Source organism: Castor canadensis, chromosome 4 (assembly GCF_047511655.1).
Source record: "Castor canadensis chromosome 4, mCasCan1.hap1v2, whole genome shotgun sequence".
NCBI lineage: Eukaryota > Metazoa > Chordata > Mammalia > Rodentia > Castoridae > Castor > Castor canadensis.
Window position 1 is genome coordinate 129,644,553 of NC_133389.1, and position 17,799 is coordinate 129,662,351.

The 17,799-nt window shown below is 35.7% G+C and overlaps 1 long non-coding RNA gene across 1 annotated transcript in view; it reads right to left on the minus strand.

The window, feature by feature from the left end:
- Positions 1-17,799, minus strand: part of LOC141422596 (uncharacterized) — a 152,840-nt gene that overhangs the window by 72,297 nt on the left and 62,744 nt on the right. The window lies entirely within an intron of this gene.

Genomic DNA, 17,799 nt, shown 5'->3' on the forward strand with positions numbered 1-17,799 from the left:
TGAGCTAGAACCCAAGACCTAGGACTTGATTTTAAAGGCAATTAACTCCCTACAGTAATCAGACCTCTTATTACTGGCTCAGTAACACATGCTCTTCCTTTGTTTAGCATTTTTGGAGAGTCCTCAATTCCCTTTACAAATATTCTGTTAGGTTCTCTTCTATGTGTCTATTAGATATCTTCACACACATTCAACACATGCTAATTTTTGCTACAGAAAATCTCTTAAGTTAAAGTTTGGTGTTTATTATTTTGAGAGAAATAATTTTTTATTACAGTCATTGTATTTCTTCATTTGGTAAAAAAAATTCCACCAAAATAATGTAAAGTATGAAGCCCTAAAATTCTTATTTGTACATTCTCCTAGAGTAAGAGTGTTAAAAACAGAAAAACAAAATCACTTATATTTAATGGTGTCATAAATGGTTTGCAAAATATTTTAACCCATTGGTAACCACTGTACCTCACAAGGAGTAATAAAGTAGCTTAGGAATGCTTTTTCTAAGATTAATTACATACACAAAGGTTCTAGTAACTCTCCTCTATTTTACCTGATAATTTCCACCCAGCTAGTCCAAGAGAATATCGACAGTGGGTCTCACCTGCTCACCTACACACCCAACAGTTTTCTAACCGGGGATCAAACTTGGAAATGGCAAATGACTTTTTCATTTTCCATTCCATAATTCATTTTAAGAGCAAGAATACTCAAACATAACACTAGTCCTTTTATCTATTTATTTATATTTACTTATTTAGGTACTGGGGTTTGAACTTAGGGCCTCATACTTGCTAGACAAGACACTCTACCACTTGAGCCATTCTGCCAGCCCTTTTTTGTGTTGGGTATTTTTAAAATAGGGTCTCATTGGTTCTGCTCTTTTCTCCAATTTTGTTGAAGAGAAGACATAAGCAATAATAAGAAAGACAAAGCATTTTTGCTAGTTGAGATAAGGATAGCTATACAGAGAGATTCCTAGCATTGCTTCCATGCACAAGTATGTTACAACCCAAGGTGATTCATCTCTACCTGACCTTTTCACTAGTTCCTGATCCCATTCCCATATTGACCTCTGCCACTTTAAGGTTTCTGTATTAGCTCCTCTGCAGTGGGGACATCAGACACTTTCATGTTTTGGGTTTCCTACCTATCTCCATACCTCCCGTATGTGATCTCCCCTTAGCATGTGACCCAAGTCCAACAACATTGTTGCATTTGCCCCAGATCTAAAGTTCACATATGAGAGAGAACATATGATTTTTGGTCTTCTGAGCCTGGCTAACCTCACTCAGAATGATGTTCTCCAGTTCCATCCATTTACTTGAGAATAATAAGATTTCATTCTTCTTCATGGCTGAGTATAACTCCATTGTGTATAAGTACCAAATTTTTTTAAATCCACTCATCAGTAGTGGGGCATCTTGGCTGTTTCCATATCTTGGCTATTGTGAATAGCACTGCAATAAACATGGGCGTGCAGGTGCCTCTGGAGTAACCTGTATCGCATTCCTTTTGGTATCCCTAGGAGTAGGATTTCTGGATCATATGGCAGATCTGTGTTTAGATTTTTAAGAAGCTTCCATACTGTTTTCCAGAGTAGTTGCACCAGCTTGCATTCCCACCAACAGTGTATGAGGGTTCCTTTTTCTCCATATCCTTGCCAACACCTGTTGGTGGTGGTGTTTTTGATGATGGCTATTCTAACAGGGGTGAGGTGGAATCTTAGTGTGGTTTTGATTTGCATTTCCTTTATGGCTAGAGATGGTGAGCATTTTTTCATGTGTTTTTTGGCCAATTTAATTTCTTCTTCTGAGAAAGTTCTGCTTAGTTCAGTTGCCCATTTATTGGTTCATTGATTTTGGGAGAGTTTAGTTTTTTAAGTTCCCTGTATATTCTGGTTATCAGTCATTTGTCTGATATACAGCTGGCAAGTATTTTCTCCCACTCTGTGGGTGGTCTCTTCAGCTTAGAGACCATTTCTTTTGTTGTGCAGAAGCTTTTTAATTTTATGAAGTCTCATTTGTCCATCTTTTCTCTTAGTTACTAAGCTGCTGGGGTTCTATTGAGGAAGTCCTTGCCTATACCTATTACTTCCAGAGTATTCCCTGCTCTTTCCTATACTAACTTCAGAGTTTTGGGTCTGATATTAAGGTTCTTGATCCATTTTGAGTTGATCCTCGTATATGGTGATAAACATGGATCTAGTTTCAGTTTTTGCAGATGGATAACCATTTTTCCCAGCAACATTTGTTGAAGAGGCTGTCTTTTCTCCATTGTACATCTTTGGCATCTTTGTCAAAAATAAGGTAGGCATAGTTGTGTAGATTCAGATCTGGGTCCTCTATTCTGTTCCACTGGTCTTCGTGTCTGTTTTTGTGTCAGTACCATGCTGGTTTTATTGCTATTGCTTTGTAGTATAGTTTGAAGTCGGGTATTGTGATATCTCCAGCATTGCTCTTTTTGCTGAGTATTGCCTTAAGCAAGCATGATTTTAAACAGAGCACCAAATACTACATTTTGGTCGAAAAGCACATTGAGTATTTGGTCATTGGCTATTGAGCAACATTCAGCAAGTAACTCTCTAAACCTCTGTCTATTCATCTATAAAATAGAGCTAGGTGAAAAAAAAACACATCTAAATTGCTTAGCAACTACCTGACATTCAGTAAACATTTAATATTAGCCATTATGTCATCTGTAAAAGTAAATATGACTGCTTTCCAATATTGTAAAGAAGTAACATAAGTCAAGCATAGTGATTTGATATTTATTAAGTGAAGGTTAATCTGTAGTTTCCTTTTCTCCATAGTTTTCTTTATACCCAATGGACTTGCTTATTCCCTCCTGATTTTTCTTTTTTTTTTTTTTTTTTTTTTTTTGGCCTTTCCTTCCTTCCCTACAACCTTAAGTTTAAGAAATGGAGAGGGCCGATGTTTTGTAAACTCCACCTATCTCCACAGACCTAATTGGTAACTAAGTCTATTGAAAGTGAGGATTTTTCAGGATCATGCCAGTTCAAGAAATAAAATAAAATACTTCTTAGAAAGGTAGTTGAGATTTGGTAACATAGCAAACTAAATTTCAGGACCAGCCCTCCTTGAAAATGACTAAAAACACTAAATAAAACATTAAAGCATCTCTTGAATGCATCCATTTGAGAGCATAAGAGCAAGGAATGCCTTGGAAGGCTGGTCTGCATCAGCTGTACTCTCAGGATACTTGCTGGACCCAGTGAACTTGAGTGCAGATTTTCAAGCTCTGGAGACAGAAGACAAAGTACAGGGACCACCCAAGTTGGAGCCTAAAAGTACACACTCATTGAAAGAGGGGACTAAAATAAACTATCCACTTCTACCCCCTAGAAATTGCATGGAAAATGAACAGTCTCAAAGCCTGGCAGTAAGTAGAGTAAAGGCAAATTATACCCTGAGAATTTGTAACCGCAAGCTGGCCCTCACTCAAATTTGCACACAAATTCACACTTTTTAAATTTATTTATTTGCATGTGTGTGTGGTACTGGAGTTTGACTTCAGGGCCTCATGTTTGCTAGGCAGGTGCTTTACCACTTGAGCCACTTTGCCAGCCTAACAAATTCACACTTTTGAAGCAGTCTAAAAAAAATTTTTTTAAGCTTAAGGCAGTATTATGTGAACTACTCCTGGACTAGTAATGTCCCAAACTCCTAAAAAAGGCAAATACAAATCTTTTATGGGAGAAGCCTCTTTCATTCTAGGACACAAAGAATCTCCATAGATAAATTTCCAAGAAAAACTGAACAACTCAAAGGTCAAAATTAGCAAACACACAAGGAATCAAGACCATAAGCAACAACCAGCAGAAACAAAAGTACAATCAGACCCAAAAACTTAAGATACTTAAATTATCAGATACAGAATTTAAAAGTCATGTTTAATATATTTTATCATAGAAACTAAAAAAGTAGCAACTGGAATCAAACACTCTATTGACAGATTTAGTAGCCAATAAGATATAACATAATAGAAATAATTAGTGTATAAAAAAGTTAACAAAAGGAATCAAGAATGATGGTCAAAGGGACAAAAAGAATTTAAACACTAAAAGAAGAATAGGTAAATTGGACTTCATCAAAATTAAAAATTTTGTGTAACAAAGGACATAATCAAGAAAGGACAAAAAAACAACCTACAGAATGGGAGAAAATATTTGGAAACCATGTATCTGATGAGGACCTAATATCCAGAAAATGTAAAGAACTCAACAGGAAAAAAAAAAAAAACAAAAAAACCCAGTTAAACATGGGCAAGGGGATTGAATAGACATGTCTTCAGAGAAGTTATCCAAACAGCCAAGGAGCACATGGGAAGACACTCAGCACCAATAGCCACTAGTAAATGCAATCAAAACCACAATGAGATACCATGCATGCCTATTAGATTGGCTCTAGTTTTTAAAAATTGAAAATAACAAATGTTGGCAACTATATTTAGAAGTTGATGCCCTCATATATTTCTGATATAAAAAAAGTGGTACAGCTGCTATGAAAACATTTGGCAAAATGATTTTCCTCAAAAAGCTAAACACAGAATTATCATATGACCCAGCAATTTCACTCGTAGCTATGTACACAAAGAAACTGAAATCAAGAACTCAAACTGATATTTGCATGTTCATTGTAGCATTATTCACAACAGACAAAAGATGGAAAACATTCAAATGTCCATCAACAGATAAACTGATAAACAAAATGTGGCAAGTTCACATGTGTATATATATATACATATATATATATATATATGTATATATATATCTCATTCAGCCATAAAAATGTGTATATGTATATATATATATATATATATATATATATATATATCATTCAGCCATAAAAAGGAATGAATTTCTGATATATGCTACTGCATTAATGAAAACATTATACTAACTGAAATAAGCCAGGAAAAAAGATAAATACTTCATGACTCCACTTACTCGAGACAGCTAGAATAGGCAAATTATAATCATAGAGACAAAAAGTAGATTATAGGTTATCAGGAGGTGGGAGGAATGGGGAATGGGGAGTTATTGCTTAGTGGTAGAAGAGTTTTCTTTTGAGAAACAGTTTTAGAAATAGATATAATAATGATTTCCCAACATTGTTGATTAGTTAATAGCACTAAATTATACACTTAAAATGGCTAGCTGCTGGAGGCATGGCTCAAGTGGTAGAGTGCCTGCTTAGCAAGGACAACGTGGTACTGAGTTCAAACCTCGGTACCACAAAAAAAGGCTAAAATGGACATTTTTATCTTATATATATTTTACCATAATTTCTAGAACTCAACAAATAAAAACATTAAATTGTATGCTTTAAATTGGTGAATTACATCGCATCTGACTTATACATCAATAAACCTGGTTTTTTTGTTTGTCTTTTGTGGGCAGTTCTGGGGTTTGAACTCAGGGCCTTGTACTTGCTAGGCAGGTGTTCTACACTTGAACCACATCTACAATCCAATAAACTTGTTTTTTAGTTGAAAAATAGATGTATTAATTAAGGTAGTACACTAGACTACAGAAACAAAGAGACCCAAGACACAAACTGGCTCAAATAAACCAAATGTGCTAGTGTACATCTATAATCCCAGTTACTCAAGAAGAGGAGGCAGAAGGGTTGTGGTTGAGACCAGCCAAGAAAAAAGAAGTTAGTGCCCAAAAAGTTTCAGATTTTGGAGCACTTCAAACTTCAGATTTTCAGAGCAGAGACACCCAACCAAACAAAAGAAATCTGGTGTAATAAGTTCTAATAGACAGATAAGTACTATTAGACTTACATAATGATTAAAATTCAACCCATTTGGAAGATGTAACATATTCATAGATGTAATTGTGCCTATTTACAGCTTCAAAATAAATACAGCAAAAATGACAGAGCCACGTGAAGAAATTGACAAATCCTCCATTAAATTAAAAGACTTCACATTGCTTTCTTAGCAAATGACTATTGAAATAGACAAATATATCAGTAGTTTATAGGAGATTTCTAACTACTTTTTTTTTTTGGTGGTACTGGGGTTTGAACTCAGGGCTAGGCAGGCACTCTACAACTTAAGCCACTTCATCAGCCCTTGGAGATTTAAATAAATCGATGAACAAATGTAAACTATGCATAAATGAAACATTGTACTCAATGGTTTACAATATACATTCTGTCCAAGTATTCATGAAACATTTTATTCAAATGAAGTTTCAACAAATTCAAGAAATATACTAGTACCGCACAGATCAAGTTCTCTGACTGCAGTGGATTTGCAACTAACACAAACATGTAATTAGACAAATGCCCATATGTTTGGAAATTGAGAAATGCCATTCTAAACTATTTAAGGATCTAAGAAGAAATTATAATAGACATAAAAATTTCAGAACCCAGTAATGAACAATATTACATATCAAAATTTATATTAGGGAATTAAGAAAATAAGTTGGAAAATAAGAAAAGCTAAAAAATACTGAGTACTATATCCATCATAATAAGTAAGCATAAATAGGACAGAAAAAAACAAAAGTATAATAAAGTTAGGAGCAAAAATTAATGAAGTAGAGAATGAGATTTAATAGTAAAAAATTGGTTCTCTGAAAAAACTAATAAAATGACAAACCTAACAATATTAAGAAACAAGATACATGACCCCAAAATAAAAGTGTTTTAAAAGAAAATATTGTGTAAATCTATGAAATTAAAAGGGGACATAAATTCAGATGATGCAGACACTAGACAATTAGGCAATATATGAGTACTATACCAATAAATGTGAAAATAATTTAAATGATTCATATAAAATATAACTTATATAAACTGACTCAGGAAGAAAGCAAAAACTGAGGGGTCCAATAACCATTAAAGAAATTCCACTACTCAGGCAGCAGAGATCAGAAAGATGGAGGTTCAAAGCCAGCCCTGGGCAAATAGTTTGGGAAACGCTATGTCAAAAATATCCAACACAAAAATGGACTGGTGGAGTGGCTCAAGTGGTAGGGTACCTGCCTAGCAAGTGTGAGGCCCTGAGTTCAAACTCCAGTAGAGCCCTCCACTCCCCTCCATCTACATGGCCAGACCCTGTCTCCAAAAAAGCAATAAAATCCTTACATCTATATAAAATTAAACTGGAGGTCCAACCCAGTCTAAGAAAGAAAGAGATGCATGTATGGAAATATCACAATGAAACCCCTTTGTACAATTAATATATGCTAATAAAAAGAGAAAAAATGGCCAGTTATAAAGAAAGAGAAATAAAGAATAAGGATTCAGAAAGAAAGAACAAACCTTTCATTATTTTAAATATATATATATATATGTATATATATATATGATTGTCCATGAAGATAAATCATGAAAATAAAAGGCTTAGGTAAATATTCTAGTATAAAATCATTACATAAAATTTTGTGTATTTGAATGTACCCAAAATAAGCAGAAAACAACTTAAAATATATCTATTGTAGCATTACAAATATGATATGCTAGACTGGAGACATGGCTCAGGCAGTAGAGTGCCTGTCTAGCAAGCACAAAGCCCTGAGTTCAAACTGCAGTTCTGCCAAAAACAATTTAAAATATTATGTGCTTAGGAATGCACATCTAACAAAAGATGTGCAAGACTTTAAGGGGAAAAATACAAAAGTTTATTAAATAATATCAAAGGAGACTTTAATTAATAAAGATATACACAATGTAAGATTTTTTTTTTTAAGAAGAGATAAGGGCATAGAATCTTTAACCAATAGAATAGTATGGAGAGCCCAGAAAGCCCACACTTGATGACCAGTTCACCTATGACAGGGGGGGCTATAACAGATCAGTAGGGAAATGATGGACTTTCTTTTCAGTAAATAGTGCTGGAACGACTTGTTTTAAAGTGAAAATCTCAAATTAGACTCCTTCACATAATAAGCAAAAAAAAGTTTTAGGTAAATTAAAATCCTAAATTTGAAAAGCAAAAATATAAACCTTTTAGAAGACAATATAGTAGAACATCTTTATGATGTCAGATTGGGGAGGGAGTTCTTAAACCAGACTTAAAAGTTCAAGTTATGAAGGAAAATATTGACTACATTAAAATTAATGTCTTCTGCTAATCAAAAAGCATGATTAAAAGTGAAGAAAAAAAACCCAAACTGAGAGCAAATGATTGTGGTAAAGTAATGATGTAGCAGAATGCAAAATATATTTTAAACTTCTACAAATCAGAAGAAATGACAAAAAACCAAACAGAAAAAATGAGGCATAAATAGCCCATAAACACAAGAAAAGATGTTTAGTTTCATGGCAAATCAGAGAAACTAAAACTAAAACTATGAAAGACCATCCAAAGACTTGTAGAGTTAGGAAGTGTGATAAAACAACTTTATGAGGTTCATGAACAATAAGAATGTACCTACTCTGCTGATGAGAATATAAATTTGTATACTTTTAGAAAACAGCTTGACATTACCTTGTAAAATTAAATGTGCATATAGTCTATGATCCAGTGTTCCCATTCCTAAGTATATATCCTAGAGAAATCTTGTATATGTGCACCAAGAGACACATAAAAGGTTGTGTATACAGCATTATATGTAACAGAGAAAGCTGGAAAACAACCTAAACACATTCAACAAACTAGATCATTAAGTTGTGATCAATTTTTATAATGAAATGCCACAGAACAACAAAAATTAGTAGACTATGATCACAAACATCAACATGGATGAATCTCAAAGACAAAAACATTTAGTTAAAAGAAATAACTCAAATATGAGTAGTATATTTTCATTTAAGTAAAGTTTAAAAACAGTACAAACTAACAATGTAATATTAGGGACACATAAAAAATGACCATAAAAAACAGTGAAGAAAGGATTAACAAAGTTCAGAATAGTGGATTCTTCTGCAGGAGAGGTACCTATAGTGACTTTTGGAACATGGTGACGTTTTATTTCTCAGTCTGGGTGCTAGACACAAAGGAATTTATCTTGTTTTTCTTTAAACTTACATGCATATATTTTCACGTATTTTGCAGGCATGCCATACATTAGAATAAAAAACAAGATTAAAAACATTTACTATTTGTCTTGACTATCTGAATATTTTGGATAAAAAATATTTTTCCTGAATTATAAGAATATCTATTTTAGTTTCTTCTTTGGGGACTTGTAAAAGGGGGCCATAGAATTTGGGGTTCTCTCTGTTGAACCCTGGGCTTTGAACATGCTACAACTGAGGTACACTCCAGCACTAAAGGAGTACTCCTATGCACAGCCCTGTTTATTTATCAATAGATTTTAATTAAGTAGTGTAGGTTTTTCACTGTCACTCAAAGCATAGTAGAAAATTATATCACTTCCCTTTTGTTAAAATAATGGCTTTCATAGTATTCAAGAAATATCACCCTATAGTGGTGCTGTCTAGTAGAAAGATATTCTAAGCCAAACGTGATTTTATGCTTTCCAGAAGCTACATTTCAATATCTGATCAATATGCTTTAAATTATTAATAAGATGTTTTATCTTCTTTCCACACTAAGTTTTCAAAATCCAGTAATGTATAGAACATCTCAAGTGCTCAGCAATCCCATGGGGCAGATGACTACCATCCTGGACAGGCTAGCTTTGTAGTCCTCAAATAAATAACTATCTATCTGCCTCCAGTTAGAAGAGAAACACCCACCAAACCCAGAGGCTGATTAGGCCTCTCAACAACCAAAGAGAAGAGTTCTAATTTTAGCATTAAGTAGAGGCAGGTACTTTATTCACACAGAACAATAGAACTGGTCGTTTTTATCACAGCTTTTCTCTTTATAGCCCTGAATTTCCTCTGAATTAGACTTAACAGGAACTTTTTGTAAAAAGGAAATAATGCTTTGGGGTTTTAAGCCAATCTTTCTTAGGAATCTAAAAAATTTTAAGATCATTGGATCATTAATCAACAATCTTACAACAGACTTGACATATTCTGCCATCTCAATTCATGTCCATTCAGAAAACTGGAGCCTTAGAATAAAATAACTAATATTACATATGGAAACAGAAACTGAATCAGAGCCTGGGATTCTGAGTTCAAAGACTCCCCGAGCTAACACTTCTGAGCACACATAAAGACTTCCTTAAGTAACTAGATTTTCTTTGAGTTCCATTTATCCAATCATTCATAGTTAGTTCCTTATATTACTTCATTTTACTCCTAGTCTTACTTCATTTCCATAATCTCCCACTTACCCTGCCTCAGTTGGCTACAAATTTACCAAATTTAATATGCTGAGTTCATGCCTTATTTAGTAATGCTTCTAAAAGGAAATATATAATTGCCAAAAGCTTTGTTTCCTTATTGTTTAAGAACCAGATATTTTAATTTCTGTAGAACAACTTTTGTACCAATAAAAGCCAAATAGTAACTAATTACACAGAGCTGCAAAAATGAGATCATCAATATTTATGGAATTTTTCTTCTGACTCATTTTCATATTTTGCATAGGCAATTTGAATTTTCTTAGCAAGTGTTGTTTAGTAAGTGTATTCATTTTCCAGTAGTAATTGCATAAAGGTGTTGCTAATTAGAACCAAGCATTGACTTCCTGGAATTCATTTGTATGATTATATACACACTCGTTTTCCAGGTCTTTCCCCATTTTTTTAAGCTGTATTTTATCCATAGAAGCACAAAGTATTAATTAACTAGCCTCCAAAACATTGGTTTTCTAGATTTCAGATTTCATAAACCACTGAAAAAGTATTTAATTGAGAGGCTAGCATAAAATTTCCAATTTCTTATTTTGCCAGTTATGGTTAAAGAATATAAATCTACCACCTTTGTTCTTATCATCATTTCACTCAAATGGTGGTTCTCCAGCATTTAACATTCATCAGTCACCTAAAAACACAGATGTCTGGGACCCACCTGCAGAGTTTGATTCAGTAGGTCTGAGTTAGGAACTAGGAATCTGCATTTCTAAAAAGCTTACAGATGATGCTGATGCTGCTGAATTGGGAAACCCCACTTTGAAAGTTACTGCAGTGAAAAAAGGCCATTTTGAAGCACAAAAGAAGACAGGAGCTAATCTCATAATAATGGAGAATGGCTTAAGTTGAGTACATTTTTCCCAGGTCAGTGGAAGTTTCACTGGCAGTCCTTCAAGTAAAGTCTAGAAACACTGATAAGTAGCCCTAACTAACCACGTTTGGCTACTGAACACTTCAAGTGTGGTTAGTCCAAGGCAGGTATACACTGCATTTGAAAGATTTACTACCAAAAAAAGAACATGTAATAACTTTAACATTGATAAGATATTGAAATAATAACATTTTGGATAGACAGGGTTAACAGATTCATAGAAATCACTTTCTACTTTGAAAATGTGGCAAAGAGAAAAGTTAAAATTACATCTGTGATTCATGTCATAATTCTGTCAGATAGCAGTGGCCTAGAGCAGTAGCTCTCAGGGGGGCCCTGGTCCAGCAGCATCAGCCTCACCTGAAAACATGTGAGAAATGCAAATTCTCAGACCCCACCCCAGGCTTGCTTACTCAATCAGAATCTCTAGAGACAGAGCCCAGCAATCTGCATTTAAACAAGTCCTCCAAGACATTGAGATTCAGGTTAAAATTTGAGAATCCTGCTAGAATGGAGCATAGCAAAATTTCAAAATCAGATTTAATTTTTAAAATTCAGATTCTAATGCAATTGGTGAGTGTGGAACTCAAGATTCTGCCATTTTAACAAACTCCCACATGATGCTGAGTGCTACTTGGCTGTGATCATTCTTTGGGTTGTTCCTTATGGAGTACTCTAACAGGTACGCAAGACAAATGAATCAGCAGCACACATCCCAAACTCCAAAGGACTAGTCCCTCAAGATTCCAGTTAGGCTGCTCTCAGGAAGAGGAACTGTGTTCCTCTGACAGGGAGGGATTTTTGTCAAGACCCTTTGAGAACTGTAAATAAATTCTTTCATTTAATTGTTTGCATTAGCAGACAACCTGCCATGTTCATCTAATGAAAAAGTGTGTATTTGTGTTCCTATTTTCTCCAGTAAGTTAATGGGGATTCAATATATTTAGAGCTGGAAGCTACTTCTATGAGGCCAGAACATTTGAATGAAAAATGGGCACTCCAGCTGCATCTCCCTTGGCAAAGTGATCCATTTAATCAGCTCTGCTGTTTATATGTAGATAGTGGGGTTTAATCTGAGTTACTTTAACTGGGAGAAAGCAAGGAGGATAAAGAAAGCATAGGAAAATCTTGAGCTACACTGAGTCAATTTTAGTTTATCCATCATTGCAAGAACCACGAGACAAGAGACAGGGCAGACCTTCTTAAATGTGCTTAGTTCCCAGGAAAGTATGATGCATTTGAGAAACAGCTGTCCCCATATTTGAAAGAGGCATTAGTTTTTCTGATTTCCCCCTTCTTTCTGAATCTCCCTTTACATTCCCCCCCACACACACAACTTCCTATCATAGAAACTGTAGAAAAACATCTTTATAGCTGTCTGCAGGGGGAAAAAGTCCTCTTGTAATCCAACTGAAAAAAATAGAGTGGCCAATAATTGTTTAGCTTTTATCATGTCATGTTTTCAAATAAAAAAGAACATAGAAATGAGAAGTTTGTAAACAACCTCTGTAAAAATTTCTTTGAAATAAAACTGCAGAAAACTTCATTGTCTAACAAAAATCTGTCTCTTTCATTGTGTGTTATATGCTTAAGAAGAAATAAAAAAGAACTAAATGGATGAGCTGAGTTTTCTAAGGTAAATGTGATTTATTACCCTTCTCTACCCATTTTGAAAAAAACCTATAATATATGGTATGTAATTTGTGCTATACAAGAATATACTTTAAAATAGATTTTTGGAATACACACACACACACACACACACACACATTCATGAGTGTTTGGGGGTTTTTTCAACATTTAGCCTGTGAATTAAAGCCAACAATTAAATTCAGTTTATAAAATTCTGGCCCATTTTGTGCCTAGATCTCATTGCCACTTGGAGAAGCAAAGCCAGAACAATAAAATGGAAAAGTTGGTACTGAGATTTGTGACAATTGATCCTTATGTGCTATAAATATAAAACAATCATTTATTGTTTGGACAGAGAAAGTGAAAAGGAGTTCTATAAATCCTTATGTTGGCTACAATATGGTAAAAGGTTAAATTCAAATGTTCATTGTACTTGAGAATGAGCAATTTGTGCTTTTTTGCTTGAGTTTAGATACATTTGTGGTCATAGTGATTGAATCTGCCAGGAAAGTGCCTTGTGATTTCAGCTGAAGAAAGGATAGGATATCCAGGACGCCTGGACATTTAATGGGTCACCCCTTGGGAAAGAACACATAGGCCTTCTCTAGTTACATAGAGCAGAGGGACAAATTGCTCTGACATAGACTTGGTTTGGAATCCCAGCTGTTCCCACTTACCAGCACACTGACTTTGAGCAAGACCCGTAACCTCCCCAAGCCCCAGCTTTTTCAATTTGAACAGATCATGAGTAAAGAACAATGTATTCCTCAGTAATTTCTGGATAAATCACTTTCTTCCCTAGAGTTCAGAGCCTTGTGATTTTTAGTTCCTTTTGAAATACAGAATGACAACACCTACTTCTCAGTGCTGTTGAGCATACTGAAGATCTGTAGGAATACCTCCTACCACTCTGCACCAGCTATTTTAGGGAACTCAAACATCACTTCCTCCCAGAAACATCCCTAATGCCCCAGCTCCTCCCCATCTCCACTGCACCCATCACCCTCCCATACTGGACTCCCAAACTCTACTGAACGGACTGCTCCTCCTAGAGGCCAGTGATTCTCAAACTTCATGGTGACTCAGATTCACAAGGTATGGGCTATACCACGAGAATCAAATTTCTAACAAGTTCCCAGGGATACCAATGCTGCTGGTACAGCACTTTGAGAACATTTGCTTTAGCCTACCAGTTCTTTGAAGAAAAGAACCCCTGTGTATTTTACTTGGTATCCCTGGTACCTAAAACAGAGTCTGATAATGTGGTAGGCATTCAAATGATAACCGTTGACTAGGAGAGTGGATGCACTAGTGAATCTAATGCCATTTAATCTGGACATGAGATGAAATAACAAATTGGTCTTAAAACACAAGAACCCACGATACTCCTCCATCAGTACTAAGCTCCCTCTAAAACTATGCAGAAGGGGCAGGCTTCTCTGTTGGGCTCTGAACTCCAGCACTGACAATTCGATGCTGTTGAAAATGCCATTTGAAGATGTGGGGGGAGGGGGGCGGTGCGCGTTGTGTGTGGTGCTGAGGATTGAATTCAGGGTCTCCCATCTGTTGGGCAGATGCTTTACCACTAAACTACACTCCCAGCCCACAGATTTTATTTTTAATACATGAAATCATCCCCTAGAATCAGACACTTGGTTTGGTTGGAGATAAAAATACTAAACTTCTCTTCTGTTAAATATCTCCTCTTTAATAGTGTTCATATGGGAATACAAAGAAGAAGACAAGACAGCAACATCAGACATAAGTCTTGAGGACTTTTAAGTTCATTTAAAAAGTATAATATTAAGTGCACTTCCCCAAGGTCAATACCTTGAATCAAGTTGACCAAATATCTCCGATTATCTAGGAGTCTGTTCTAAAGTACAGGTATCCAGGGCCCTCCTATAAATTTAGTATGTACATGATAGGGTCCCCAGGAATCAGTGTTTTCAACAATTTCAGGTGTGCCCCCGAACAACATGATAGTTATTTGTCATATCCCATTAATAACTTAATTAACCCATTAATATGCAGCTAGGGTTGAGAACTACTGCAGGAGCCCAAGTGAATGTTTTCTTATGAAACTATTTTTGAGCTAGTATTTTTCACCTGAAACAGGTTAGGTCATGGTGCAAAAGGCCAGGTTCTCAACCTGGAATGTTGCTTTGTTGCCCTTTGGTTTCCTGGAGGGAATAAACGTGGGAGGCATTTCTACCAAAGATCAAGTTTTGCGTCATGGCGCTATGGGGCATGAGCCACTCCAACAATAACAATAGGGCCATTAGTCAATCGACCAGGAAAAGGGGAAACTTGTCACAGGATGACGCCAATTACCCAATTATTCTGAACTTGAAAACCAAACCTTAAACACTTGTCTTATACTATCAGAACCATGGTATGCTCTGGAGAAGTAATTAGCATAATTCCAACACTAGAATTTATGCTAGTACAATGTCAGGGAAAACTAAAGGGGAGCTCCGGAATATGCAAGGGCCGGGTAGAACTAGGAATGGTTTTGCATTTGAGTGTAAATATGGTGGTGTTAACAATTAATCTTCTATTGAAAATATTTTTTGCTGTTTATGTGTATGCTCTGGTGGGGAAAAATTGGTATATTGATATTATGTTTGGAATATGACTTCCTTTGTGCTAAGATTATTTAAAGTGAATTTAATTCAGAAAATGAAATTTTCTTTCTTTTTTAAATCACAATATCTTGGAATCATGCTTGCTTTCTGCCTCTCTTCATCCTCTTGCCTTTACCTTAAGTTCCAAAAATAAAATCCAAGCATTTTCCAAAGCACTCTGTATTGGCATCTGCCCAAAGATCTAGGGGAGGCCAGTCAGGCTATGTGAGTTCTGAAGCACTCCGGTTCATTAAATTGTTTAATATGAGCACTAATTTTTACAATCAGGTAATAAAAATAGATGTTTTCTAAAATGGAAGTAGTCAAAGGTAGAAAAGAATGTAGGCTTCCAGGACACATGCCCATGGGGACTTTATAGCTAAGAAGCCATTTTGCTAAAAAATAGTGTTGCAAAATGCTATTCACTGTAAGCATAGCACCAGCACACAAGTCACTACATGAATGTTTGATGACATTAGTTTTCTCAATAACTGCCCATGTCTTTCATTAAGCAACTCCCATCAAAGAAACTGTTTCTCACAAAAGAATGATTTCAGGAATGAAAGGCTGCAAATGTGCAAACTAAAGTTCACTGCATTTTTAATAAGAATTTCAAGCACAATAAAGATTTTATATCCAAATATATCACAAATCTATCACAAAGAAGTAGATGCTGATGCTACATTAAAAGGTTACTACACTAGGTTCATTTGCCTCTTTTTTTAGCCCCATACCGAAAGTCATAGCCTCCTCTTAAAAAAAAGAACCAAGAGTCTGACATCCATACAATAGTCTTCATTTTGCATGCCTGAAAAGTTGATGGGCATCATTTGGTCTACTGGACCCCACTGTTCATGATGGGAAGCACCAACTAAAGGTAGGAACCATTGCAGGATCTGCTAAGTCTATACCTACCCCTCCTTCAAACTGGCCTAACACATCCTTATTAACTCCCTGTGTGTAAGGGAAAGTAGTTACTATATGCAGAAAATGTTCACCAGGAACACAGCAATAAGAATAGCCTGAGGCAAAATAGTTTCTGCTGGGTATTGGGGGGGGGAGGGGGCGGAGTGGGTGGTAAGGGAGGGGGTGGGGGCAGGGGGGAGAAATGAACCAAGCCTTGTATGCACATATGAATAATAAAAGAAAAAGGAAAAAAAATAAATAAAATTAAAAAAAAAAGAATAGCCTGAGGGAGATTATAACACCTGAATTTACATGGCTATTTAATTTTTTTTGGCAGTACTGAGGTTTGAACTCAGGGATTCCTACTTGCTAGACAGGTGCTCTACCATTTGAGCCACTCCACCAACCCTACATGACTAGTTAAACTTGTAAAATTAAAAACTCAGTTCCTCAGTTGCAGTAACCATATTTCAAATGCTCAATGGCCATCAGTACCCAGTGGCTACCACATTCAAAAACACAGACATACAAAGGCCTATTGGGTAATGCAAGTCTCCACAGGGCATAGCTAAGAAGGGCAATGATGGTACCCTTAACCACTTGAAGTGTCAGCCAAGAAAGAAATAGAGCAGCCCTCTCCTCTCTCAGACTATTTTTTCACTACCATCAAGCCTACCCCCAAAAGATTCCATCCTTTCTCTTCCCAAATCTCTTGCCTTTGCTAAACATGGAGTAGAAACAGGGTGGCAGTGTGTGAGAGATTTGGAAGGCAATTTAAAAAAATATAAGTACATCATGTATTCAAAGTGTGATGACATGCCTACATTCACACTGCAGGCCCAGTAAACTAGCTCATGGGGGCAACTTCCATGTGGAAGTTGTTCTTACAATTTCTAGGTGCTTGGCATGGGCACATCTATTCAATTAAAATCAGTTTTGACATGCAATCATCATAGTGGTTGGTATTTGGAACTCATATTAATGTTGCCTCAAGTAATAGCCTTGGAAAATTAATTTCTAATCTTTTGAAAAATAGTTTTAATATTGATGAAGACCAGTCTTGCTACTTTTAAACATAAATATGATTGGCAACAAATTTCATATATATTAAAATATAGTAAGAATAGTAGTCAATAGAAATAAAGTCAATTTTTTCCTCAAGTCTGAAAAAAATAACCCTTTTATTTCCAACACACATGAGTGGAACTAACAAGATGGGCTGCAACAGACAGTTGTAACATTCCCCAATATTCACTTATTCTCCACTTTAGGGTACACAAAGATTATAGTTCCTCCATCCCCTGGAAAACAGCCATGGAATTACTTCTGACCAATGAAATGAGAGCACACTGTCCCAGCAGAGCACTCATTGGCAGTTTCTACTCCATTCTGCTCTTTCCATTTGATGAGCCCTGAAGTACTACAGTGGCAGGTCACTATCTCTAAAAGATGATGACATGTAGAAGAATTCTCTACTCACCTGCACATGGATCCACATTGGACATAAAGAG